General features: G+C 34.9%; 1 protein-coding gene across 13 annotated transcripts in view; it reads left to right on the forward strand.

Moving 5' to 3' along the window:
- a (arc) overlaps positions 1-24,264 on the forward strand; it is a 262,222-nt gene that overhangs the window by 113,843 nt on the left and 124,115 nt on the right. For 12 of the 13 annotated variants that reach the window (XM_073988186.1, XM_073988181.1, XM_073988190.1 and 9 more), the window contains exon 3: positions 14,451-14,504. The gene's annotated coding sequence lies outside the window, so the exon portion shown is untranslated. Of the gene's footprint in view, positions 1-14,287; positions 14,350-14,450; positions 14,505-24,264 lie in introns of those variants that run through there. The other variant, XM_073988187.1, reaches the window with a different exon arrangement.

Genomic DNA, 24,264 nt, shown 5'->3' on the forward strand with positions numbered 1-24,264 from the left:
GGCTTTTAACGCAATTTTTTAAAATGTTAGACAACCAAAAAGGACCCGCGACATGTCACTGCTTCTCTTATTAAACTATCTGTATCTTTTCTGGTACTTCTTGCCCATTTTAAAAAATTCATAATTAATTTATGTCTTGGCATGGTAATTATGGCAAATCAAAGTTTGCATATAAAAAACATAATTACAAGGAAAGATTTACATGTTCCATTTGATGTGGTTATTGTTGTTGTTAAAAATTTTAATTAAAGAACAGGTTTCAAATTTTTATTTGGCACTTTTTTTGATTTGAAAACTGGCATATCAACAAATAAAAATATTCCCCAATATGCGAATTTATGTTGAAGAGCCTTTTTGGCCAACAACGCTGCCAACCAAACTCAAGATATGAACCCATCATAACGGCGCGGTTTGGGCGATTCATAACAAATCAGAAAAAAATGTTTTTTATTTTCAGTTATGTGGCGGAGGCTTGTTTTTCTTTTGGGGGTTGTGAAATAATCCAACCAGTTTTATTTTATTCTCTGCTTCACAACAAACCGGCACTTTTTTGGCCAAAACAAAATTATTTTCAATCTCGGTTTGTATATGGTTTTGGTTTTTTTTACTTTTGGTTGTCATTAGGCGACCAGACGTTTTGGTTATTTGTTGCGGCTTTTTAGCTGAGTGAATGCCTGTCCGACTGCCTGCCTGCCGCCGGGCTGGTTGATCAACAGAAAAATACCTTTAGTTGACACATATTTCGTCTGTCTTGTCTAATAAATACAATTTTGAGCGCGAAGTGTGTGCGGAAAAAATTTAAGCCATAGATACCAGAAAAGGGGGTAAGAGAATTATTTTTGTTTTTAATTTAACGTTGAGATTTGACAACAACCAAGTCACAAAAAAACTAAAACATGCCTTAAAATAACTTAGATAACTGTTAACAACAAGAAAAAATTATGGCTTTAGTTGTTGTTGAAATGTTTGGCTTAAAATATTTTAGGAATTTAATTTGAAGAAAATTGGGGCCAGATACAATGGACCCGTGCTGGTAAATTGGAAATATTTAACAGAGAATATTTCAAACATTCTCTATTAGATATTACTGTTAAAGAATCACTATTAAAATTTGTACAATTAAAAAATTCAATACCTCTCAAGGCCTCGTGTTTAACCTACTTTTGCCCATATTCGAAACCATTAAAACAAATTATTTGCCTCCTCAAGAAAATTCTTTCAATTCATTCATCATTGCTGTCAATAATAATTTACACTTCAACATGTGCAACGATATATGGGTCTTATCTTGAAATTAGATCTTCCATAATCGGCAATGGCTGACAGTTGGACAAATCCATGAATGGCTGATAAATCTCCCACAAAGATTTGTGACAATTTTCTTAAGCTTCATTAAGTTAAAGAGCAACAGCAGTCAATACAAAAAAAAAAACAAAATGCTTTAGTCTACTTGTCAAACTGAAGCCTACTTCAGCCACAATAATCGGCCCACTTGCAAATGATTTCTCATGTTTCTCCATCTCGCCGTAATTTGTCATTAGAAACTGAAAGTGAGTTATTTTTTCACATTTTTTGCTTGAAATTTGAAACGAGGTTATAAATGTTGAAATTAATTGCTTTTCTTGGTCGTTATTGTCGGACACCGAGCTGCTTAGCGACCAATAAATGTATTCAGATGCTGCTAAACACTCACGCAGTCCATCCACATAGTCATAATGGACGTATACAGATGCTTAAATGTTTCCCTTTCAAAGACAAAGCCGCCGCCTCACAGCCATGCCTCCGTTTATGTGCCATTGAAGCTGAACATCTCTTTATAATCGTCGCCGTTTAAAAGCGCGATGCTCCACTCTCACTTTCACTTAATTATGTTGATATATTTTTAAAATTGTTTTTATTAAAACACAAAATATTTTTTTCGTTTATCATAAAATGGGTCATTTAAATATCAGCCAAGAGCAGAGCAATGAAACGTCATAACCCAAAGAAAGGTGTTAAAAGAGTTTAGTTGGAGATACGATGATGATTAAGTAACAAATGTGTAAAATATGAATTATGCACCTGATAATTTAATAACAATGTAATGAAGATGTAACAGAAAAACCAACAGGGAGCGGTATAAAAAAGAAAGCAGGCCAATTAAAGGCGTCATATAAACATTTCCTTTCTAAGCCAGCTTTTTTCTTCAATGAAAATTCATTAAAGATAGGTGAAAGGTTAGCTGAACGCAACAGTGGCATCACTGTAGCTTCCACTGAACATACCCAACACAAAAGTTGTGCCTTGTTATCATTTTCTTTACACTGAACGTGGATTTTTAAGGACCACTGAACTTGGATTTTTTTAAATATTTGTAATTAAAAAAATAATAATTTCATGGGCCACTGAAAGTGGACCTTTTAAAAAATATTTTCATGGACCACTGAAAGTGGACTTTTTAAAAATGTCCATAGAAATATGGACCACTGAAAGTGGATTTTTTAATGAATATTTTTTAATGACTGACTACTGAACGTGGATTTTTTTTAATATTTTTATGGATCATAAAAGTTGGTTTTTTTAAATATTGTTTATGGAACAATCACTGAACACGGATTTAAAAAAATATTTTTTATAGACCGCTCACTGAATTTGAGTTTTTTAAAGAAATATTTTTATGGACCACTCATTGAACGTGGGTATTTTAAAAAATATTTTTTATGGACCACTCGCCGAACCTAGATTTTTAAAAAAATATTTTTATGGACGCAAGGTAATTTTTTTAAAAAATATTTTTTATGGATCACGACGCAACGTGGATTTTTAAAAAATATATTTATGAACCACGAAGCAAAGTGGATTTTTTAAAAAAATATTTTTATGGGCAACTGAACGTGAATTTAAAAAAAAATATGAAAAATATGAACCACTTACAGAACGTGGATTTTTTAATAAAATAGTTTATGAACCACTTACTGAACGTGGATTTTTTAATAAAATATTTTTATGGACCACTCATTGAAAATATTTTTATGTACCACTCGCCAAAAGTGAATTTCTAAAAACTGTTTTTATGGACCACTCATTGAACGTGGATTTTTTGACAAAAATATTTTTTTGAACCACTCATTGAACGTAGATTTTTTAAAAAAATATTTTTATGGCCCACTCACTGAATGTGGATTTTTATACCCTACACCACTATGTGGGGAGGGTATTATAAGTTGGTTTTGGCCAAAAAGTTTGTAACGCATCGAAATAATGGTCGTAGACCCATACTTATATATACCAAAATGAATGTCTCGACGAGCTGAGTCGATCTGGCTATGTGTGTCCGTCCGTCAGTCCGTCCGTCCGTCCGTCTGTCCATCTAAACCTTGTAATCACGCTACAGGTCGCAATTTTGATCGGATCGTCACGAAAATTTGGATGTTGATGGGGGTCCCGGAGGGGAAGAAGCCTATTGATTTTGGTGATGGTCGGATAATATTTAGGGGTCGGAAAGGGCAAAAAACTTAGGTGGATAAAAATACAACCTTTTTTTCCAAAGCCAATATCTCAGCTTCTATATGGGGTATACCAAAAGCAAAACCTGACAATGAAAGCAGAAAATATCACCTTTCTAATGATGTAGGTGCTCGTTGGTGATCTAACAACGAAGATATCGCAATAGTAGCAAATAAAACCCCAATTTTCATTTTTGCGATTTTAATTATATTGACAAATATCACAACTTTGGTTGAAAATTTTCCAAAAGCAAAGCCTGACTATGAAAGTAGAAGATCTCGTCTTTACAATGATGCAAACTAGGTCGGCGTAGGTAACCAAATAACGGAGATATCGCAATAGTCAGTAATACATCCCATTTTTATATTTGTTTGGAAATCACGCTACAGGTCGCAATTTTGATCGGATCGTCCCGAAAATTTGAGGGTTAATGGGGGTCTCACAGATGAAGAAGCATATTGATTTTGGTGATGGTCGGAAAATATTTAGGGGTCGGAATGAGCAAACACTTATTTCGAGAAAGGTCAACGTTTTATTTCAAAGCCAATATCTCTGTTTCTTTAAGAGGTATATCAAAAGCAAAATCTGGCAAGGAAAGTAGAAAATATCACCTTTACAACGTTGTAAATTAGGTTGTCATAGGTGGTCAAATAGCAGAGATATGGCAATAGTCGATAATGCATCCCATTGTCCGATTTTTTTGTAACCACGCCACAGGTCGCAATTTTGATCGGATCGTCACGAAATTTTAGGGATTAATGGGGGTCCCACATAAGAAGAAGCCTACTGATTTGAATGATGGTCGGAAAATATTCAGGGGTCGGAAGGAGCAAAAACTTCTTTGGAGAAAAGGTCTACGTTTTATTTCAAAACCAATATCTCTGTTTCTTTAAGAGGTGCATCAAAAGCAAAACCTGGCAAGGAAAGTAGAAAATATCACCTTTACAACGATGTAGGTTGTCGTAGCTGCTCAAACAACAGAGATATCGCAATAGTCGGTAATGCATCCCATTTTCCGATTTGTTTGTAATCTCGCTACAGGTCGCAATTTTGATCGGATCGTCACGAATTTTTTGGGAGTTGATGCGGGTCCCACGTAGGAAGAAGCCTATTGATGTTGGTGATAGTCGGATAATATTTAGGGGTCGGAATGGGGAAAAACTCATTTGGAGACAAATTAAAAGTTTTATTCTTTGTGAATATATTTGCTTCTAGTAGGGGTATTCCAACGGCAGAGTCTGTCAATGGAAGAAGAAAATATTACCTTTACATTGGTGTAAAGCAGGTTGGCGAAGGTGGTCAAACAAGGGAGATCCTACAATAGTCGGTAATGCATCCAATTCTTCCATTTTTTGCAATCAAGCTACAGGTCGAAATTTTGGTTGCTTATGGGGGTCCCAGAGACAAAGAGGCATATTATTTTTGATGGTAGTCGGTTTATATTCCCTAAAAAAAATGTTTACCAGTGAAAAGCTTATGCACAGGGGTAGTGGTGTAGGGTATCACATGGTCGGCCCCGTCCCGACTATAGCCTTTGCTCACTTGTTTTAAAAATATTTTTATGGACCACTGAACGTGGATTTTTTAAAAATATTTTTATGGACTACAAAATGTGGATTTTTAAAAAATATGTTTTATGAACCACTGAACGTGGATATTTTAAAAAAAATATTTATTTTTTTTTTGAACACGACGTGGATTTTTTAAAAAATATTTTTTATTGAACGCTCAACGTGAATTTTTTTTGAAAAATATTTTTTATTGAACGTGGATTTTTTAAAAAAAAATATTTTTAACCACTCGCCGAATATGGATTTTTTATGGACCACGACGCAACGTGGATTTTTTTGAAAAATATTTTTATGGACCGCGCACTGAACGTGGATTTTTTAATAAAATATTTTTAACCACTCGACGAATATGGATTTTTTATGGACCACGACGCAACGTGGATTTTTTTGAAAAATATTTTTATGGACTACTCATTGAACGTGGATTTTTTAAAAAAATATTTTTTATGGGCCACGAAGCAACGTGGATTTTTTAAAAAATATTTTTATGGACCACTCATTGAACAAAGATATTTAAAAAAATATATTTTATGGACCACTCGCCGAACGTAGATTTTTAAAAAAATATTTTTTATGGACCACAGAACGTGGATTTTTAAAAAAAAATATTTTTTATGGACCAAACGGGCTTCTGTGAAAAGACCTATCGGCCTTCTTTGAGTAGATCCAAGGATCTTCTTTGAGAGGACCCAGCAGTTTTTTTTTGTGAAGAAAGCCAAAGAGCCTTCTATGAGAAGACCCAACGATTTTCTACGAAAAGGCACAAAAGTCTTTTAAGAGAAGAAGACATAAATGTCGTCAAAGAGAAGCAGATGCAACGGTATTACATGAGAAGAAGACCCAACGGTCTTGTACTATCAGAAGACCCAAGAATCTTTTATGAGAAGACCCAAAGATTTCCTAAGAGAAGACTCAGCGGTATTCTATAAGAATAACCAACGTCCTTTGAGAAGAAGTACCGACGGTATTCCGTGAGAAGAAGACTCAACGGTATTCTATTAGGAGAAGAGCACAATCTCATTTTATAGGGAAGTTCAAGCCGTTTTTATAGAAGACCTAAAGCTCTTCTTATAGAAGAGCAAAGGCCGTTCTCTTCAACACGAAAAGTTTGTGCTCTTTTATGAAAAGAGCTTGTGCTCTTCTATAAGAAGAGCTTGTGCTCTTCTGTAAGAAGAGCTTGTGCCCTCCTATAAGAAGAGCTTGTGCCCTTCTATAAGAAGAGCTTGGGCTCTTCTGTAGGAAGAGCTTGTGCTCTTCTATAGGAAGAGCTTGTGCTCTTCTGTAGGAAGAGCTTGTGCTCTTCTATAGGAAGAGCTTGTGCTCTTCTATAGGAAGAGCTTGTGCTTTTCTGTAGGAAGAGCTTGTGCTCTTCTATACGAAGAACTTGTGCTCTTCTATACGAAGAACTTGTGCTCTTCTATACGAAGAGCTTGTGCTCTTCTATACGAAGAGCTTGTGCTCTTCTATACGAAGAGCTTGTGCTCTTCTATACGAAGAGCTTGTGCTCTTCTATACGAAGAGCTTGTGCTCTTCTATACGAAGAGCTTGTGCTCTTCTATACGAAGAGCTTGTGCTCTTCTATACGAAGAGCTTGTGCTCTTCTATACGAAGAGCTTGTGCTCTTCTATACGAAGAGCTTGTGCTCTTCTATACGAAGAGCTTGTGCTCTTCTATACGAAGAGCTTGTGCTCTTCTATACGAAGAGCTTGTGCTCTTCTATACGAAGAGCTTGTGCTCTTCTATACGAAGAGCTTGTGCTCTTCTATAGGATGAGATTGTGCTCTTCTATAGGATGAGCTTGTGCTCTTCCATAGGAAGAACTTGTGCTCTTCTATACGAAGAACTTGTGCTCTTCTATACGAAGAGCTTGTGCTCTTCTATACGAAGAGCTTGTGCTCTTCTATACGAAGAGCTTGTGCTCTTCTATACGAAGAGCTTGTGCTCTTCTATACGAAGAGCTTGTGCTCTTCTATACGAAGAGCTTGTGCTCTTCTATACGAAGAGCTTGTGCTCTTCTATACGAAGAGCTTGTGCTCTTCTATACGAAGAGCTTGTGCTCTTCTATACGAAGAGCTTGTGCTCTTCTATACGAAGAGCTTGTGCTCTTCTATACGAAGAGCTTGTGCTCTTCTATACGAAGAGCTTGTGCTCTTCTATACGAAGAGCTTGTGCTCTTCTATACGAAGAGCTTGTGCTCTTCTATAGGATGAGATTGTGCTCTTCTATAGGATGAGCTTGTGCTCTTCCATAGGAAGAGCTTGTGGTCTTCTATAGGAATAGCTTGTGCTCTTCTATACGAAGAGCTTGTGCTCTTCTATACGAAAAGCTTGTGTTCTTCTATACGAAGAGCTTGTGCTCTTCTATACGAAGAGCTTGTGCTCTTCTATACGAAGAGCTTGTGCTCTTCTATACGAAGAGCTTGTGCTCTTCTATACGAAGAGCTTGTGCTCTTCTATACGAAGAGCTTGTGCTCTTCTATACGAAGAGCTTGTGCTCTTCTATACGAAGAGCTTGTGCTCTTCTATACGAAGAGCTTGTGCTCTTCTATACGAAGAGCTTGTGCTCTTCTATACGAAGAGCTTGTGCTCTTCTATACGAAGAGCTTGTGCTCTTCTATACGAAGAGCTTGTGCTCTTCTATACGAAGAGCTTGTGCTCTTCTATACGAAGAGCTTGTGCTCTTCTATACGAAGAGCTTGTGCTCTTCTATACGAAGAGCTTGTGCTCTTCTATACGAAGAGCTTGTGCTCTTCTATACGAAGAGCTTGTGCTCTTCTATACGAAGAGCTTGTGCTCTTCTATACGAAGAGCTTGTGCTCTTCTATACGAAGAGCTTGTGCTCTTCTATACGAAGAGCTTGTGCTCTTCTATACGAAGAGCTTGTGCTCTTCTATAGGATGAGATTGTGCTCTTCTATAGGATGAGCTTGTGCTCTTCCATAGGAAGAGCTTGTGGTCTTCTATAGGAATAGCTTGTGCTCTTCTATACGAAGAGCTTGTGCTCTTCTATACGAAAAGCTTGTGTTCTTCTATACGAAGAGCTTGTGCTCTTCTATACGAAGAGCTTGTGCTCTTCTATACGAAGAGCTTGTGCTCTTCCATAGGAATAGCTTGTGCTCTTCTATAGGAATAGCTTGTGCTCTTCTATACGAAGAGCTTGTGCTCTTCTATACGAAAAGCTTGTGTTCTTCTATACGAAGAGCTTGTGTTCTTCTATACGAAGAGCTTGTGCTCTTCTATACGAAGAGCTTGTGCTCTTCTATACGAAGAGCTTGTGCTCTTCTATACGAAGAGCTTGTGCTCTTCTATACGAAGAGCTTGTGCTCTTCTATACGAAGAGCTTGTGCTCTTCTATACGAAGAGCTTGTGCTCTTCTATACGAAGAGCTTGTGCTCTTCTATAGGAAGAGCTTGTGCTCTTCTATAGGAAGAGCTTGTGCTCTTCTATACGAAGAGCTTGTGCTCTTCTATACGAAGAGCTTGTGCTCTTCTATACGAAGAGCTTGTGCTCTTCTATACGAAGAGCTTGTGCTCTTCTATACGAAGAGCTTGTGCTCTTCTATACGAAGAGCATGTGCTCTTCTATAGGATGAGATTGTGCTCTCCTATAGGATGAGCTTGTGCTCTTCCATAGGAAGAGCTTGTGGTCTTCTATAGGAATAGCTTGTGCTCTTCTATACTAAGAGCTTGTGCTCTTCTATACGAAGAGCTTGTGCTCTTCTATACGAAAAGCTTGTGTTCTTCTATAAGAAGAGCTTGTGCCCTTCTATAAGAAGAGCTTGGGCTCTTCTATAGAAAGAGCTTGTGCTCTTCTATACGAAGAGCTTGTGCTCTTCTATAGGAAGAGCTTGTGCTCTTCTATAGGAAGAGCTTGTGCTCTTCTATACGAAGAGCTTGTGCTCTTCTATACGAAGAGCTTGTGCTCTTCTATACGAAGAGCTTGTGCTCTTCTATACGAAGAGCTTGTGCTCTTCTATACGAAGAGCATGTGCTCTTCTATAGGATGAGATTGTGCTCTCCTATAGGATGAGCTTGTGCTCTTCCATAGGAAGAGCTTGTGGTCTTCTATAGGAATAGCTTGTGCTCTTCTATACTAAGAGCTTGTGCTCTTCTATACGAAGAGCTTGTGCTCTTCTATACGAAAAGCTTGTGTTCTTCTATACGAAGAGCTTGTGCTCTTCTATACGAAGAGCTTGTGCTCTTCTATACGAAGAGGTTGTGCTCTTCTATACGAAGAGCTTGTGCTCTTCTATACGAAGAGGTTGTGCTCTTCTATACGAAGAGCCAGTGCTCTTCTATAAGAAGAGCTTGTGCCCTTCTATAAGAAGAGCTTGGGCTCTTCTATAGAAAGAGCTTGTGCTCTTCTATACGAAGAGCTTGTGCTCTTCTATACGAAGAGCTTGTGCTCTTCTATACGAAGAGCTTGTGCTCTTCTATACGAAGAGCTTGTGCTCTTCTATACGAAGAGCTTGTGCTCTTCTATACGAAGAGCTTGTGCTCTTTTATGAGAAGACCCAAAGATTTCCTAAGAGAAAACTCAGCGGCATTCTATGAGAAGGAGGTCTTCTATAAGAAGAACCAACGTCCTTTGAGAAGAAGAACCAACGGTATTCCGTGAGAAGAAGACTCAACGGTATTCTATTTGGAGAAGGGCACGAGTTCATTTTAAAGGAAAGTTCAAGCCGTTTTTATGGAAGAACTAAAGCTCTTCTTATAGAAGAGCAAAGGCCGTTCTCTTCAATACGAAGAGCTTGTGGTCTTTTATGAGGAGAGCTTTTGCTTTTTTATGAAAAAAGTTTGTGCTCTTTTATGAAAAGTCTTGTGCTCTTCTATAAGAAGAGCTTGTGCTCTTCTATAAGAAGAGCTTGTGCTCTTCTATAAGAAGAGCTTGTGCTCTTCTATACGAAGAGCTTGTGCTCTTCTATACGAAGAGCTTGTGCTCTTCTATACGAAGAGCCAGTGCTCTTCTATAAGAAGAGCTTGTGCCCTTCTATAAGAAGAGCTTGGGCTCTTCTATAGAAAGAGCTTGTGCTCTTCTATACGAAGAGCTTGTGCTCTTCTATACGAAGAGCTTGTGCTCTTCTATACGAAGAGCTTGTGCTCTTCTATACGAAGAGCTTGTGCTCTTCTATACGAGGAGCTTGTGCTCTTCTATACGAAGAGCTTGTGCTCTTCTATACGAAGAGCTTGTGCTCTTCTATACGAAGAGCTTGTGCTCTTCTATACGAAGAGCTTGTGCTCTTCTATACGAAGAGCTTGTGCTCTTCTATACGAAGAGCTTGTGCTCTTTTATGAGAAGACCCAAAGATTTCCTAAGAAAAAACTCAGCGGCATTCTATGAGAAGGAGGTCTTCTATAAGAAGAACCAACGTCCTTTGAGAAGAAGAACCAACGGTATTCCGTGAGAAGAAGACTCAACGGTATTATATTTGGAGAAGAGCACGAGTTCATTTTAAAGGAAAGTTCAAGCCGTTTTTATGGAAGAACTAAAGCTCTTCTTATAGAAGAGCAAAGGCCGTTCTCTTCAATACGAAGAGCTTGTGGTCTTTTATGATGAGAGCTTTTGCTTTTTTATGAAAAAAGTTTGTGCTCTTTTATGAAAAGGCTTGTGCTCTTCTATAAGAAGAGCTTGTGCTCTTCTATAAGAAGAGCTTGTGCTCTTCTATAAGAAGAGCTTGTGCTCTTCTATAAGAAGAGCTTGTGCTCTTCTATAAGAAGAGCTTGTGCTCTTCTATACGAAGAGCTTGTGCTCTTCTATACTAAGAGCTTGTGCTCTTCTATACGAAGAGCTTGTGCTCTTCTATACGAAGAGCTTGTGCTCTTCTATACGAAGAGCTTGTGCTCTTCTATACGAAGAGCTTGTGCTCTTCTATACGAAGAGCTTGTGCTCTTCTATACGAAGAGCTTGTGCTCTTCTATACGAAGAGCTTGTGCTCTTCTATACGAAGAGCTTGTGCTCTTCTATACGAAGAGCTTGTGCTCTTCTATACGAAGAGCTTGTGCTCTTCTATACGAAGAGTTTGTGCTCTTCTATACAAAGAGCTAGTGCTCTTCTATACGAAGAGTTTGTGCTCTTCTATACGAAGAGCTTGTGCTCTTCTATACGAAGAGCTTGTGCTCTTCTATACGAAGAGCTTGTGCTCTTCTATATGAAGAGCTTGTGCTCTTCTATACGAAGAGCCAGTGCTCTTCTATACGAAGAGCTTGTGCTCTTCTATACGAAGAGCCAGTGCTCTTCTATACGAAGAGCTTGTGCCCTTCTATAAGAAGAGCTTGTGCCCTTCTATAAGAAGAGCTTGGGCTCTTCTATAGAAAGAGCTTGTGCTCTTCTATACGAAGAGCTTGTGCTCTTCTATACGAAGAGCTTGTGCTCTTCTATAGGAAGAGCTTGTGCTCTTCTATACGAAGAGCTTGTGCTCTTCTATAGGAAGAGCTTGTGCTCTTCTATACGAAGAGCTTGTGCTCTTCTATACGAAGAGCTTGTGCTCTTCTATAGGAAGAGCTTGTGCTCTTCTATACGAAGAGCTTGTGCTCTTCTATACGAAGAGCTTGTGCTCTTCTATACGAAGAGCTTGTGCTCTTCTATACGAAGAGCTTGTGCTCTTCTATACGAAGAGCTTGTGCTCTTCTATACGAAGAGCTTGTGCTCTTCTATACGAAGAGCTTGTGCTCTTCCATACGAAGAGCTTGTACTCTTCCATACGAAGAGCTTGTGCTCTTCTATACGAAGAGCTTGTGCTCTTCTATACGAAGAGCTTGTGCTCTTCTATACGAAGAGCTTGTGCTCTTCTATACGAAGAGCTTGTGCTCTTCTATACGAAGAGCTTGTGCTCTTCTATACGAAGAGCTTGTGCTCTTCTATACGAAGAGCTTGTGCTCTTCTATACGAAGAGCTTGTGCTCTTCTATACTAAGAGCTTGTGCTCTTCTATACTAAGAGCTTGTGCTCTTCTATACGAAGAGCTTGTGCTCTTCTATACGAAGAGCTTGTGCTCTTCTATACGAAGAGCTTGTGCTCTTCTATACGAAGAGCTTGTGCTCTTCTATACGAAGAGCTTGTGCTCTTCTATACGAAGAGCTTGTGCTCTTCTATAAGAGAAACTTTTGTTCTTCAAGAGCTTTTCTCTTCTACAAGAACAACTTTTGCTCTTCCACAAGATGTATATGCTCATTTATGAAAAGAGCTTGGCTCTTCTATAATAAGAGCTTGTGCTCTTTTATAAGAAGAGCTTGTGCTCTTTTATAAGAAGAGCTTGTGCTCTTTTACAGCAAGAGCTTGTGCTCTTTTACAGCAAGAGCTTGTGCTCTTCTGTGCTACAAGCAGAAGAACTTCTGATTTTCTACAAAAAAAATGAGTTTGTGCTCTTCTACACAAAAAGCTTGTGCTCTTCTACAAGGAGAAAAACTTTTGCTCTTCTAAAAATAGAAGAGCTTCTGGTCTTCCAAAAGAAGAAGAGCATGTGCTCTTCTAAAATAGGAAAAGCGTGTGCGTTTCTATGAGCAGAGCTTGTTATCCTCTATGAGAGGAGCCTATGTTCTTCTATTAGAAGAAGAGCTTGTGCTCTTCTATGATAAGATTTTATGCTATTCAATAAGAAAAATTTGTGGTCTTCGATGAGAAGAGTTTGTGCCCTTTATTGAGAAGAGTCTATGCTATTTTATGAGATTAACTTTTGCTTTTCTTTAATAAAAACTTTTTCTCTTTTAGAAGAAGAACTTGCTGTCTTCCTTAAGAATGACTTCTGCCCTTCTAATAGAAGAAATATTGGTCTAGCGTTTGCTCTTTTATAGGAAGAGTTTTGGCCCTTCTGTTAGAAGAGCTTGTGCTTTTCTTATAAGAAGAGCGTCTCTGCTCTTCTCTAAGAATAGCATATGCTCTTTATTTTGGCAAAAGTCTATTGGCTCACTTGGAGAATATTATGGAATCTTTTTGTTTGGTCCAATTGTTGTCTTTGGCAATTATTTAACACAGCTTATAATAATTTTGTAATAACAACAGTTGTTCATCACCCATTAAACTTCAATCTAAATTCAATAAAAAATTATGAGCGACCTCAATTAAAACCCACATTTCCTTTTCTACATTGTTTGGTGTGCAACACACACACACGCATACAAAAATGTATATCGACCACCTCATTGAAAGTTTGTTTACAGGCCGCTGCTGCTGCTGATCTATTCCAAAACAAATTAGTTTTGCTTCAACAATTGTTAAACACTTTTTCCTCTACAAAGTGTTTTGTTGTAGTTCCATTGAAAATGTAAAAATACCTGCGTTGTTGTGAGTTCATATTTTTTTTTCCTTTTCGATTTGATCTACTTTTAATTATTTTGCCCATTATTCCGCTTTAGTTAAACTAATTATTCGAACAACAACAAATACAGCAACTCTTTTTTTAGCTTTCATTCATTCAAAACAATTTTCGATACCATGAAGCATGACCAACCAAACCGACCAACTGAAAAATAAAACAAATCAAATAAAAATTCAATACTAACAATGGCTATGATGATGAGGTGGTGGTGGCGATAATGGCCATTGGAAGTTGAAAATAAAAATTGTAACTTAGTAGAGACCCCCAATTGAAAAAGAAAATCAAATGTTTTCCTCTCTCTGCTTAGTTTACATTTTTCCAATGGGCGTTTAAACTTTTCTTTTTTTCTCCTCCCCTCTCTAATGGACAACTCGTGCTATCACTACCACCACTGACTGCCTTGCATTGCATTTATCGAACGTTTGTTAGCCGTTTTGTTTAATAAAATGAAATATTGTTGGGATTTTTATTTCCGTTTTTTGTTTTGTTGTTATTTTGTCTTGTGGCTCGTGTTGTTAGTGTTTGTCGTTTGTTACTTTTCCCGTCACACATTGTTGTTGCTGTGTTTTGTGTGAAATGGAAAACAGCAGACAGGCTCTAACTCGCTTGTAACAAGCAGCGAGTCAGTATTGGGGGAAAACAATGATAATTGAATCGACAACATTACATTGCTTGGCACGAGATTCTTTATGGCAGGTTAGTTATATTTTTATGAAGGGGGGAAGTTAAATGCTAATCAGTGTCGTCGTCGTTGTAGTAGAGGTGGTAGTGATGGTGGTGGTGGTCTACGGATTTCCTGCAAAATATTATTGTTGTTATTATGAATTTTTATTTCTTTTTTTCAAATAATTTTATGTTTATTTAAATGATTTACAAAACAACAAAAACTGTATTTGTATTCTTTCGCATTTGATTGACAGCTTGTCGATTGTGTGCTTATGGTCATTGATGTTTGGGAAGATGGTATTTCCGTTATGTTAGGTTGTGTGTTTGATCCCCTCTTGTTAGTTTTAATAGTATTTCCTTTTTGTTTGTTTAATGATTTACTAATGATTGACATTTTTTTTCTGATTTTTTTACAGAAAACTGTCCATCAAAACAAAGGTTGAAAAATATTTGTGGATTTTGAACTAAAGGTAAGTTTTATAAAAAAAATTTATTGGATTTTATTATCTATATATATAAAAGAGTAGTGAGGTGAGTGACTGACTGACTGACTGACTGACTGACTGACTGACTGATTCATCAACGCCCAGACGAAACGGCTGAAGCTAGAAACTTGAAATTTTGGGTGTAGGTTGCTGTTGGTGTGTAGGGGTGAGATAAGGCTGGGTTTTTGGAAATTCGACCTAGAAGTGTACGAAAAGTACTAAATATGGTACCCTTGGTATTAGGCAAACGGGAAGAGCTAGAATTCTGAAATTTGGAATGAGGGTAACTGATGGAGAGTTAGAATGATGTACCAAAGGGTTTTTGGAAATTCGAACTACAAGGGTACGAAAAGTACTAAATGGTACTAAATTTAGTACAATTTGGATTTGGGTGAACGGATAGAGTTGGAATACAAATATTTGGAATGAGGGTCACTGATGAAGAGTAACAATGAAAGGTTTTTGGAAGTTCGAACTATTAGGGTACGAAAAGTACTAAATGGTACTAAATTTAGTACAATTTTGATTTGGGTGAACAGATTGAGCTGGAATACAGACATTTGGAATGAGGGTCACTGATGAAGAGTAACAATGAAAGGTTTTTGTAAATTCGAACTATAGGGGTAGGAAAAGTACTAAATGGTACTAAATTTAGTACAATTTGGATTTGGGTGAACGGATAGAGCTGGAATCCTGAAATTTGAAATTAGGGTCAGTGGTGGAGAGTAACAAAGAAAGGTTTTTGGAAATTCGAACTATAAGTGCACGAAAAGTTCTAAATGGTACTAAATTTAGTACAATTTGGATTTGGGTGAACGGATTGAGCTGGAATCCTGAAATTTGTAACGAGGGTCACTGATGGAGAGTAACAAAGAAAAGTTTTTAGAAATTCGAACTATAAGTACACGAAAAGTACTAAATGGTACTAAATTTAGTACAATTTGGATTTGGGTGAACGGATAGAGCTGGAATCGTGAAATTTGGAATTAAGGTCACTGATGGAGAGTAAAAATGAAGGGTTTTTGGAATTCGAACTATAAGTGTACGAAAAGTAATAAATTGTACTAAATTTAGTACAATTTGGGTTTGGGTGAACGAATTGAGCTGGAATCCTGAAATTTGGAATTAAGGTCACTGATGGAGAGTAGAAAAGAAAGGTTTTTGGAAATTCGAACTATAAGTGCATGAAAAGTACTAAATGGTACTAAATTTAGTACAATTTAGATTTGGGTGAACGGATAGAGCCGGATTCCTGGAATTTGGAATGAGGATCACTGATGAAGAGTAGAAATTAAAGGTTTTTGGAAATTCGAACTATAAGGGTACGAAAAGTACTAAATGGTACTAAATTTAGTACAATTTGGATTTGGGTGAACGGATAGAGCTGGAATACAAGCATTTGGAATGAAGGTCACTGATGAAGAGTAACAATGATAGGTTTTTGGAAATTCGAACTATAAGGGTACGAAAAGTACTAAATGGTACTAAATTTAGTACAATTTTGATTTGGGTGAACAGATTGAGCTGGAATACAGACATTTGGAATGAGGGTCACTGATGAAGAGTAACAATGAAAGGTTTTGGTAAATTCGAAATATAGGGGTACGAAAAGTACTAAATGGTACTAAATTTAGTGCAATTTGGATTTGGGTGAACGGATAGAGCTGGAATCCTGAAATTTGAAATTAGGGTCACTGGTGGAGAGTAACAAAGAAAGGTTTTTAGAAATTCGAACTATAAATGCACGAAAAGTACTAAATGGTACTAAATTTAGTACAATTTAGATTTGGGTGAACGGATAGAGCCGGATTCCTGGAATTTGGAATGAGGATCACTGATGAAGAGTAAAAATTAAAGGTTTTTGGAATTCGAACTATAAGTGTACGAAAAGTAATAAATTGTACTAAATTTAGTACAATTTGAGCTTGGGTGAACGGATAGAGCTGGAATCCTGAATTAAGGTCACTGATGGAGAGTAAAAAAGAAAGGTTTTGGAAATTCGAATTAAAAGTATACGAAAAGTACTTAATGGTACTAAATATAGTACAATTTGGATTTGGGTGAACGGATAGAGCTGGAATACAAACATTTGCAATGTGGGTCACTGATGAAGAGTAACAATGAAAGGTTTTTGGAAATTCGAACTATAAGGGTACGAAAAGTACTAAATGGTACTAAATTTAATACAATTTTGAATTGGGTGAACGGATTGAGCTGGAATACAGACATTTGGAATGAGGGTCACTGATGAAGAGTAACAATGAAAGTTTTTGTAAATTCGAACTATAAGGGTACGAAAAGTACTAAATGGTACTAAATTTAGTACAATTTGGATTTGGGTGAACGGATAGAGCTGGAATCCTGAAATTTGAAATTAGGGTCACTGGTGGAGAGTAACAAGGAAAGGTTTTTGGAAATTCGAACTATACATAAGTGCACGAAAAGTTCTTAATGGTACTAAATTTAGTACAATTTGGATTTGGGTGAACGGATAGAGTTGGAATCCTGAAATTTGGAATGGGGGTCACTGATGAAGAGTAAGAAAGATGTACCAAAGGTCGAAAAGTCCTGAATGGTAGTGAGCTTAGTATGATTTGGATTTGAAGAGATGGAATCCTGAAATATGGAATTAAGATTACTGTTGGAATATAGAATTGAGATATAGACGTAGCTTTGGAAAATCGTACTAACGTGCACGAAGCAGTACTAAATGGTACAGAATTCGCTACAATTTCTATTTGCGTGAACAGATTACTGTTGGAGTGTAGGATTGAAGTAGTTTTGGAAATTCGTACTTATGGAAAAGTGCTAAATGGAACTACATTGGCTATAAATTGGGTTTAGGTGAACGGATAGATATGAAAGTACATTTTGGAAAATCGTGTACGAAAAGTGCTAAATGGTACAAAATTTGGCACCTTTTGGTATTGGCTATATGGTATAGAATTTTGTGATTTTGTAAGAGGTAGAACTGGAATTTTGAAATTTGGCATTAGATTGACAATTCGTGTTTAGAGTGGAGGTAGGGAGTAGGCTTTTAAAATTCGTACTTATTTATACAAAAAGTACTAAATAGTACTATAATGGGTTTCAGGGGAACAGATAAAGCTGGAAAAGTGAATTGGGGTTTGAATATATGTTAGAAGGGTTAAAACCAGGAGTCAAATCTGAAATTTGCAATATGATACGTAGTTTTGGAAATTCGAAATAAAAAATATGGTAGTTGTGTAGGGATGCGATACGGCAGATTTTTTTTGTAAATTCTGGCTACAATCGAAAAAAATATTGGTAATAAAAATAGGTCTTAGTACAACAGAATCTCCAGCATTAACCATTCCCGTATTAAATATTGTTTATATATTATGTTCCCTTTCCGCATACGAAGTAGCGGGCATTTGCTAGTTTACATATAAAAAAATTATTAAGAACTTTTGTGATCAATAATTTCACTTCTTTATCAAATAAAACGAAAGACTTAAGACACAAACTCTCACTTTCGCCAATATCGACGATCCTTGAATAAATAATGGGGGTTCTCATGAACGGCAATTCCCCGTGAATTTTTTCACTTTCTCACTTAAGTTGCAATGGCGGAAAAACAAAATTCAAGGGGAAATTCCATCCATGATAACCCCCAATACTCCTATCTCCAGGTAGACTTTCATGAACGCGTATTCCGTAAGGAATAAAACGTGTAGTTTTGGCAGGTCAAGCTTGAATATGAACTACATATAACGATAGCCTCCGATTTTTATACATATATGTATATTGAAGAATTTAGCTTCATTTTCACACCATTTTTTAAAGAGAGATTAGAAGATTTTTTAGAAAGAAAACCAAAATAACGTGAAGGAGGGAATATCTTCATAGAGAAGATAGGACAAGGACAAAGACCAGCTCGTTTTCTTATAGAGGACATGAAGATCTTTCCTTAGTAGAAGGAAAGGTATACTTATATAACCAAGGGACCTTTTTGATAGGACCGGAAGAGCATCGTATTAAACACTGAAATTTCTTCAGATAGAATTCCTAATTGTCTTCTTATAGAAGATCAAAAGGTTTACAGAAAGCAATATAAATATTTCTTCTTAAGGAAGACAACATTTTTTACATGAACATCTTCTTAGAAGAGTACAAAAAGTCTTCTTATAAATACCCCAGGTTTCTTATAAAATAATTAAAGTGACTGTGACTTCTTATGGAAGATTAGCAGGTCATCTTAAATCAGACTTCCTTGCTTTCGATATTCCATAAGAAGATCTTTCGATATTCTATAAGCAGACCTTCTGTGCTTTGCTAAACAGAATTTCTTTTTTTTATAAGAGCACAGAAGTCCTTCTTATAAGAGATCGAAATATTGATAGGAACGTTGATTTTTTTAGATTTTTTAAGACAAACTGACCACTATTTGTAAATATTTTTTCAAGTACCAACTGACCAATGAGCGTAGACTTTTTAAAGATGCAACTGACCTGATTTTTTAAAAAATATTTTTTATTAAAAAAATATTTTTATATTTTTTATTAAAAAAAATATTTTTATATTTTTTATTAAAAAAAAATATTTTTATATTTTTTATTAAAAAAAATATTTTTATATTTTTTATTAAAAAAAATATTTTTTTGGACCACCGAACGTGGATTTTTATTGAAATATTTTTTATGGACCACTGAACGTGGATTTTTAAAAAATATTTTTTATGGACCACTGACCATGGATTTAAAAAAAAAAAGTAATTTTTATGGACCACTGAACGTGGATTTTTTTTAAAATATTTTTTACGGATCACTCAACGTAGATTTTTTATAAAATATTTTTATAGACCACTCAACGTGGATTTTTAAAAAAATATTTTTATGGACCACTGAATTTTTTAAAAAATATTTTTTTATTGACCTCTCAACGTGGATTTTTAAAAAAAAATATTTTTTTATTGACGTCTCAACGTGGATTTTTAAAAAAAAAATATTTTTTTGTAGCACTGACCATAGATTTAAAGAAAATAATTTCTATCTACCACTGAACGTGGATTTTTTAAAAAATATTTTTGGATTTTTTAAAAAAAATATTTTTATGGACAACTGAACGCGGATTTAAAAAAAAAAATTGTGGACCACTCAACGTCGATTTTTTAAAAAATATTTTTTACGGACCACTGAACGTGGATTTTTTAAAAAATATTTTTTATTGAACACTCAACGTGGATTTTTTAAAAAAATATTTTTTGTTAAACACTCAAATTGGATTAAAAAAAAAAACTTTTTTTAACACTCAACGTGGATTTTTAAAAAAATACTTTTTTTAACACTCAACGTAGATTTAAAAAAAAAATATTTTTTTATTGAACACTCAACCTGGATTTTTTTAAAAAAATTTTTTATTGAAAGTTTATTGTTTAAAAAAATGTTTTTTTTGGACTAATACACGTCCAAAAAAAATATTTTTTAAACAATAGAATATTAAATAAAGAATATTTTCATGGACGTGGATTTTTTCAAAGAATATTTTCCTGGACCCGGATTTTCAAAGAATATTTTCTATGGACGTGGGTTTTTTAAATAATAATTAATTTTATGGACTTGGATTTTTTTAAGATTTTTTTTATGGATGCGGATTTTTTAAAGAATATTTTTAATGACCTGGATTTTTTAAAAAATATTTTTAATGGACTCGGACTTTTTAAAAAATATTTTTTTATGGGCTTAGATTTTTTAAAATATATTTTGTATGGGCTTGGATTTTTTTTAAAGAATATTTTTTATATCCGAGTATTTATGAAAATATATTTTATGGACGATTTATAAAAACATTTTTATGGACTTTGATTTTTTAAAGAATATTTTTATGGACGTGGATTTTTTAAAGAAAATTTTTCATGGACGTGGATTTTTTAAAGAATATTTTTCAGGGACGTGGATTTTTTAAAAAAAAATTTTTCATTGACGTGGATTTTTTAAAGAATTTTTTATCGGCGTGGATTTTTTAAAGAATTTTTTATCGGCTTGGATTTTTTAAAGAATTTTTTATCGGCGTGGATTTTCTTAAAAAAAAATATGGACGTGGATTTTTTTTAAAAATATATTTATGGACGTGGATTTTCTAAAGAATTTTTTTATGGACATGGATTTTTTAAGAATATTTTTTATTGACTTGGATTTTTCAAAGAATATATTTAATGGACGTGGATTTTTTTAAAATATTTTATGGACGTGGATTTTTTAAACAATATTTTTTATGGACATGGATTTTTTAAAGTATATTTTTTATGAATTTTTAAAAAATATTTTTATGGCGTGATTTTTTTTTAAAAATAAATATTTTTTATGGGCGTGGTTTTTTTAAAGAATATTTTTTTGGACGTGGTTTTTTAAAGAATATTTTTTGGACGTGGTTTTTTAAAGAATATTTTTATGGACGTGGATTTTTTTTAAAAATATTTTTTTGGACGTGGATTTTTTAAAGAATATATTTAAGGATATATTTTATTTTATTCTATGATTAGACCTTCTGGTCTATAAAAACCGCTTCTACTCTTTGGTTTGACGACTTTTGGTCTTCCGAAGGGAAATCTTTCGTTCTTCTGATTTTCCATAAGAACATCTTTCGATATTCTATAAGAATACCTTCTATGCTTCGATAAAGAACACATAAGGCTTTATTATAAGAGATCGAAATATCTTCTTAAAGAAGACATTCTTATGGAGCACTCGAAGTTTTCTTAGGACAGAAAAGTTTTCTCCCAGAAATGACCAGAAGGACTTCTCATAAAAGATCAACAGCTCTTATATATGAACGAAAGTTCTTATAAAATACCGAATCTTCTTATGGAAGACTAAAATTCATCTTATAGAAGACCAAAAAAAATTTCATATGCCCGAAAGGTCTTTGTATCTATTGAGAACCGAAAGATGGAAATATCTTCTTAAAAAAGACCTTCTTATGGAGCACTCGAAGATTTCTTAGGACAGAAAAGTTTTCTCCCAGCAATGACCAGAAGGACTTCTCATAAAAGACCAACAACTCTTATATATGAACGAAAGTTCTTATAGAAGACCGAATGTTCTTATGGAAGACCGAAAATTCTTCTTATAGAAGACCAAACAAATTGCAGATGCCCAAAAGATCTATGTATCTATTGAAAACCGAATGAGCTTCTTACGGAAGGCTGAATGGTCTCCTCACAGTAGACCAGGAAGTACAAACAGTTTTCTTATGAAAACCAGAAGATCTCTTATAGAATACCGAAAAGTCTGTTTATAAAATACAGAAAGATCGTATCATAATAGACCGAAAGGTCTTCTTAATGAGGACAGGAAGGCCTTTCTATAGAATGTCGTTAGGTCTACCAACAGAGTACCGATAGGTAGAGATTCTTCCTATAAAGTATCGATGGGTCTTTCTCTAGAATGGTTTTTCTATAGAGTATCGATAGTTCTTTCTCTAGATACCCCAGAGGTCTTGCTATAGCAGAGGGGTCTTCTTGTAAAAATCCCATAGGGGTTCTTATAGAAAAATGATGTTTCGTAGAAGGCCATAAGGTATTCTTATAGAAGGCCGATTGGTCTTCTTGTAGAAGAACGAAAAGTCTTCCTATAGAAGGCCAATAAGTCTTCTTATAATAGGTTCTTCCTATAAAAAACCGATGGGTCTACCTCTAGACAGCTTTTCCTATAGAAAAATATCTCTTGCTTTCTTTAGAAGACCCACAGGTCTTCCTACAGAAGAAAGGTTCTTGTAGAATACCCATAGGTCTCCTTATAGAATAAAGGTTTTCTTGTAGAAGTCCGAAAGACCTTCTAATGCAAGACCGAAATGTCTTCTTGTAGAAGGCAAACTGGTGTTTTTGTAAAAGGCTGAAAGGTCTTCCAATAGTCTTTTCATATTGAAGACCGATAAGTTTTCCTATTGAAGATCGATAGGTCTTCCTATAACAGATTCTTCCTATAAAATATCGATGGGTCTTCTTCTAGTAGGTTTTTCCTATAGAATACCGATGGTTCTTCCTCTTGAAGACGTAAAGGTCTTACTATAGAAAAATGGTCTTCTTATAGTAGACCGAACTGTCTTTTTATAGAAGGCCGTCTGTTCTTCCTGTTGAAGACCGACTGGTTTTCTTATAGAAGACCAAAAGGTATTCTTATAGAAAATCTACAGTTCTTTTCATTGAAGACAGGAAGATCTTCTTATTGGAAGAAAGGTCTTATAATTGAAGACTGGATAATCTTTTTATAAAAGACCGTATCGTTTTCTTATAGAAGACCAAAAGGTCTTCCGTGTGTGGACCATAAGATATCCTTAAGGAATACCTGTACGAATACGATCTTATTAAGAAAGTCCTAAAAGTCTTCTTATGGAAACCGAGGTCCTCTCATAAAAAATTGAAAGGTCTTATTACAGGAGATTGAAATTTCTTCTTACAGACAAGTGCGGAAGTTTCTCTTATAGGAGACCGCAATGTCTTCGTATACAAGAACACTAGATTATACTACCTGCTAAAATAATACAATATGGACTTTTTAGTTTTTATTTCAAAAAGTTCCGGTTAAATCTTTATAGTCAGTTTGATTTTTTTTATGCGCCTCAAGTATAGCAACATTGAGTGTTTTCCCTCTAAGGAGTTGTAGATCTTTGACTTTTCATTGGAAGATTGGATTATGATTCGTTGAAACTGTTATCCCCTCTATTGATTACTTTTTAATTTTCTTTACTTTGCCAATTTCTTTTTATCAAAAAAAAATATTTGCTATTTCTTACAAACAATATTAATGAATTCGGGTTTTTAAAAGCTTCATTAACCTTCCAATGAATTTTTTAAAAAACAACACAACTAATTATGAGAAGTAAATCGCTTCTGGCGTTGTATATAATAGCCGGAAGTACACGTCATGCGGTTACTGGCACATTCTTCTGCTACAGAAAAGATATGTTTATAATAAAATAAAGAAAGCGTGCCACAATCGTGTGGAGCAAATTGCAAAATAATTAAATTGGGTGTGCAGATTTTTGTAATATCCGATGATAAGGGAAGTGTGCTGATTTTGTTTGATGTTATTTTAAAGAAGTATCACGAAACTGAGACACAAATTAATAATTAAGGTTATATTGAACATATATTCATCATTAAGTTTAGACGATTTTGTTTGCAAAATTCTTTCAATGATTTTCCCAGTATTTCTTTTTATTTCTCAATTCAACAAACATATGACCAGAGACGATGTGAAATGGTGAGAGTTGCATACAAATTATGATGACTCCTCGTTTGGGGCAATAATATTTTTTGCAATTAACAGCCATCAGGGTAATAAAAAAATTATGAGCAAAAAAATATGAAATAAAAAAAGTTATCTGAATGCTGAAGAAAGTTTTTTTTACTAACGAAGGAAGGCCCGTAAAAAAGCAAGGAGAAGAGGGAAAACCAAGCTGAAATACTTGTGGACAGTTTATATATTTTTTATTAAAATTTGTATATAACTTTATTATATTTTATTTGGTTATTTTTTGGAAGATTTTAGGTAGAGATGTGTGTCGTTTTTTTCGCATCATAAAATGAGTTTCAAAAATATGTAGGTGTGTACATTTCTAAGAATTCTACGACAAAAAACCAAAGAATGTATAAAATTTGACCATGATTTTTTTCGTTTTTTAATTATATTCGACTGTGTTTTTGTTTTAATATGTTCCGGCCTTAAAAACATTTCATTGAAAAAATCCTTTAAATGTGTAATTAATTAACACAAGAATTTTT

The sequence above is a fragment of the Musca autumnalis genome, unplaced genomic scaffold (assembly GCF_047663935.1).
Source record: "Musca autumnalis isolate F117 unplaced genomic scaffold, ASM4766393v1 scaffold_5, whole genome shotgun sequence".
Lineage (NCBI taxonomy): Eukaryota > Metazoa > Arthropoda > Insecta > Diptera > Muscidae > Musca > Musca autumnalis.